Source organism: Cariama cristata, unplaced genomic scaffold (genome assembly GCF_000690535.1).
Source record: "Cariama cristata isolate BGI_N322 unplaced genomic scaffold, ASM69053v1 scaffold6962, whole genome shotgun sequence".
Lineage (NCBI taxonomy): Eukaryota > Metazoa > Chordata > Aves > Cariamiformes > Cariamidae > Cariama > Cariama cristata.
Window position 1 is genome coordinate 4,817 of NW_009602060.1, and position 4,878 is coordinate 9,694.

At 46.8% G+C, this 4,878-nt stretch overlaps 1 protein-coding gene across 1 annotated transcript in view; it reads left to right on the forward strand.

The window, feature by feature from the left end:
• The window catches only part of TGFBI (transforming growth factor, beta-induced, 68kDa), a 17,279-nt gene that overhangs the window by 595 nt on the left and 11,806 nt on the right, over nt 1-4,878 (forward strand). The gene's annotated exons all lie outside the window — the stretch shown is intronic.

Genomic DNA, 4,878 nt, shown 5'->3' on the forward strand with positions numbered 1-4,878 from the left:
AAATAAAAGGCAATCCAGAGCTGATGGATATTGGAGAGAACGTAAAATTCATCTACACATGTTTTCTTTGGAAGGGAAAACAGAAATAAGGGGAAAAAGGTGTCAGTTTTAGCCAACACTCTCTGATGGCTCCACCAGGAAAGTTAATTAGACTTGCAGGCCAATTCCACGTCTGAAATTGCAAACAATAATATTCAAGTAGCTGTTGCATAAAGTATCTGTGTAAGCAGCCTCAGGACATTCTTTTGAAAGATGTAGTCAGCAGATAATTAAGGATATGCGTGCTTGACTATCTGCCAGGCTGTAGATCAGGAGCGGGGAATCTTTTCCCTTGGTGTAGGCCAAACTGGGCTTTCCGACACGTTTGCTGACCCCCACTTTAGCAGGCACCACCACGTTACCCAGTGTCAGTGCAAAGATGCCCTCAACAGTGCTGGCCGTGGGGACCAGAACTGTGCACCGGGTCTGGTCCTGAGTCTGCAGGGTCAAGAACAAACAGCAGAAAATCATCTCATGTGTTTCCGATATGGCCCAATGTAAATTGTAATTAGATCTATAGGGACATGCTGTTCTTTACTGCAGATTAAATAAACTTTGTTTCTGTAGTCAACAGAAGACTTTGGGATTTTGAACTGTGGTAAGCTATATTGCTTTTATTTTGGTTGCCTTCATTGGTTTAGCTGTGATGGCTGACCATCGGGATTCATCTCATGTGTCTGGTGTTGGTATGGTGAGGAGGGAGGCAAAATAGGAATCGTCAGTGTGCACGGCTTTTGGCTTTTCATCATCCTACCATGAATTCATCTAAAAGAGGAAAATTCTGTACTTCAGGAGGATATATTGCGGGATGTACCATATAGTGAGCATGTATAGTGGTTTCCCTTGTATCCAGTTGTCTTTACAGAAAAAAAAAAAAAAAAAAAGGAAAAAAAAGGAGAGGCGATATTGTAAAAACAAACACACAATCCGCCTCCTCTTAATTCTATAAAACCACCAAATCTAGGAAGGCTTAATTTAGGTAATTAGAGTTCAGGCTCTCATCTTGTCTGAATGGTGGCTTTTTTGACTTAAAATGGACAAGATTATGGCATGGCAATGCGGTGTCATCATTGCCTTTTCTGATAACAGAGTAGCTTGGTAGGTCTCCAAAGAAAACGTGACTCAGCTGTGGATGTGGGACAGCTTGGCTGTTACAGTCACTGAAAGGCAAAGCGATCCGGCCACGGATTTCTTCAGCTCTGAAGCAAATGAGAAACTAGCCTCACGTAAGCCAAGTGTGCAGCTGTATTTGGCAGAGAAAAACTCATCCGCTTATCTCCAGGAAGAGGTGGAACAACTGGCATCTGGCAGTATTTCATGATTTCATTTGAGGCGATGGGGTGATCTCTTCTAACCCCATTTTCTCTGCTTTTACCCAAATGTCTAATCCAATGATGCATTACTGAGAGAAAAGCACACAGAGCATTAACCTGCCTGTTAACCTATGAGATAATGTTCCTATTATACGTGGAATTTCTTCACTATTCTTAGCTTTGCATCATCTTCACAATGGGTGTTATTGTCTTCTCTCTTCTTAGTAATTTTTGAGCCTAAGCCCTACTTTGCCCTTTAGCAATGCTTGTGCAGAACAAAAGACATGTGCCTTGACTCAGATTTTCCAGAGGACCCTGGGACAGCTCTGATTACAAATGTTTGCTGGTGATGACTCCCACTGGATGTGGTGTTCCTGGCGTATGGAAGCTATCAGGAGTCATTTGGGCCATAAAGGACATGATGCGTTATGCTGTGGCCATCAAATTCCTAAAACGGTGTCAGAGGCCTGATACTGTGCTGTGCTCAGTGCATCAGCGCCCAAGAGAGTACGTGGGCACAGTTCATGGTGCTTAGCATGAACTCTGGAACCTGGCCTGTTGCGTGGGACTGAGCTGGTCCATGAGAGGTTTTAAGAATATCAGATGCCTTTAAATCCCAGAAAGAGTCAGGATTTGGCACATGCGTCAGCCTAACGGGGTGGATCCGTAGTCAGAATTCCTCTCCTGAAGCTGTGTGCTTGGTCCTCCCGTTGGCAAGGGGATCCACTCCATCAGCCCAGGGGGGATGGTGGAGCTGGGTAAGCATGGTCATTTCTCTCCTCCTCCTCTTAAAAGGTTTTTCCCACCTCTGAGAAGAGCAGTCCTGGGATAGGAGACGCTTGACCCATCTCGCCTACTTCACATTTGACCTGGCCGTTATCCTCCTCTAGTTACTTAAAGGGTCAGTGATGCCACAAGTTGGATGCGTGTTGCGGGTAGAAAGATGGTTTTGACTGCTTTGATTTCTTTTCTTTTCCTGCTCTGAACACTGTTTCAAACAGGTAGTAGGGAGGGAGGTCAGTGAGAGACCAGCTCCTGCAGAGAAGCAAAGCTGAGCTCCTGCAGAGCTGACTCCGAGCGGAGCAGTTCAACCCCGAGTGAAGGTGGCAGAAAAGTTGCTTCAAGCCTGTAGCATAACTTCACTCGTTGGCTCATCATGTCCTGCATCGGGAGACGCAGGGTGACTGGAACAGCAAGGAAAGCCAGCTTGAAAAACGTGGACGTACCTGGTCTTTAGTCTCATTTCCAGGTGCATCGCCTTTCGGGCACTGCTCCAGGCTCACGGCGGAGAGCTGGCACAGGCACCCTGGGGTGCAGCGGGCACCATGCTGAGGTGCTCCATAGCTGTTTCCAGAAGCACGTGGGTTACGGCTGTGAGGCAGAGCCTTGGTGGTGAGGCTTTGTGGGCTTGCTTCTGGAGCAGCATCTCCTGGTCCGTGGGGATGGAGTGCTCTACTGGGGCTGGATGTGCAGGACGGGAATTTCAACTCATGCATCAGAAGAGGACTCTTACCTCTTTATCTGCTTCTCTTTTTTTTTTTCTTTGTTTTTCTTCTCTTTGCTGAATTATTGGCTCACACAGGGAGAAATTAGAGGATTTATGTACATTTTTTTTATCATTGCTGATGAAGTGAGATAAGACAGTTGGCAAGCAGTCTGACACTGCTTTGATTTTAATGTGCACTGAAATAAGATTGGTTTGGTAATTGGGTAATTTTCCACTGCTGGTTATTCCAAAGCCAAAGAAATAGTTTATTTAGAGTATATTCCCATCGTTGTGCCTATGTTTTTTACATTTTTCTACCTCCCTTATGCACTGGACTAATTCTTCCAGAACCGGGGTTGCAATTGAACGCGTCCCCACACACTTTTTTGTCTTGAGAATGAAAAGACAACTTATATTAACTCAGGTTTTGATTTTTTTTTGAGGAATAACTAGTGGCAGAAAGTTGCCCCTTCATACGTTCCTTTTTTTTTTCCCCTTTTAAATTAACTTTCCGTTTCTTGTCTGATGTACTTTCCTCAGTTCAGGAAAAAAATGACTCTGGCACTTATTTTACAAAAACAAAACATATGGGTTTTATTACAGGAAATTTTTACAAATGGATCTTTATTCACTAATATATGCCTAAGCTTATTTTTATTACCTTGAAAAATGCACTAAAAATTTAATTTCAGATCCTAAGAATGCAACAGCAGTGAAATAATTACTAATAAAAGCCAGGGAGCTTGCTTCTGCAGATACTGATAGACATTTAAGAAATACAGTGTTTCAAAACCAGAGGCTGAAAAACTATAGATTTGACTCAAAATTACTCAATGAGGAGGTCAGGAAATTGTGGTCAGAGGCGTTGCAGAGTGGACGACAAATGCTCTTTGTACGAGGGTATTGCTTATTTAACCCGCATCGCTGGCCTCCGCCGTGTCCCAGGGTAGTGGTCTGCAGCCGCTGAGCAGACACCAGAAACAGGGATGGACTTGGCAACTCCAAAGGCTTTTGTGCAGAACCCACCGCGCAGGGCGGCAGCTGGGACGTGTTCGGTGTTTTCTCCCGTGAGCTGTTTGCCCCTGGCCGTGTAAGAAAAATACTCCTCGCCGGGCAGCAGACTGTGGGTCTGACGCAGCTGGAGGAGGACATGTCAAAGGAGCAGCCTTCCTCCCATATGGATGTGTAGGGTACCGTAGCATTGAGATGTAGAGTCCTGCAAATGAGGCAGAGCAGCCTTCAGCCACGGCTCTGCTGCTTCTCCCCGAGGGCTGGAGGTGGCTGCAGGACCAGCTGGGAGGATGCCCTGTGCCCAGCCCCGAGCAACCCCTTGGATGGTGCCTATGTGCCTTTGGGTGGGCTGGGTGGTCTTGTGCTTCCACCAAGTCCACCAGCCATGGGAGGGCAAACGGCTGAAGCTGTTTTTTACAGTTCTCATCTCTGGCTCCTTGTAGGTGCAAACACTTGGCTGAGCACCTCTGTTTGCAGAAGTTTTCTGGTACTCAACTCAAAATGCTGGCATGCAAAATACATACCAGATGATGCTGGTAGGTCACCTTCAGTGGGTGCGAGTGACTCAGGGTCTGAAGGATCCCCTGCATGGGCGGAGCTGGCCCCATTACTGGCCTGGGTGCTTCTTGCCAATAACTTCCCTCGCAGGGTGGTGCTGGAGATGCCCACGAACCCGCGCGGTCCCTCCATCTCTTGCCGATGCCCTCCCCTCCTGGCAGGCCCCTGGCTGCTGGGGCAGCCCGGAGCCGGCGAGCCCCGCGCGCTGCAGACCCTGTGCATCAGCATCCTGCCCCGTCGTCACAGCTCATTAATCTCCGATCGATCTATAAATAAGCCTTTTAAAGCCTACATCAGCACTCAGGAATTATTTATGCTGAACTTTGGAATGATTTCTCTTTAATCAGCTCTTCGTCTTTGATTACAGGTCTGAAGCAAGGGAACTGTCTAGACTGGATTTAGTTTCTAGGGTGAAAAAAAGAAAAATTGGAGGTGGGGGGGAAGTGGCGGGGGGGGGGAGGGAGGGGTTAT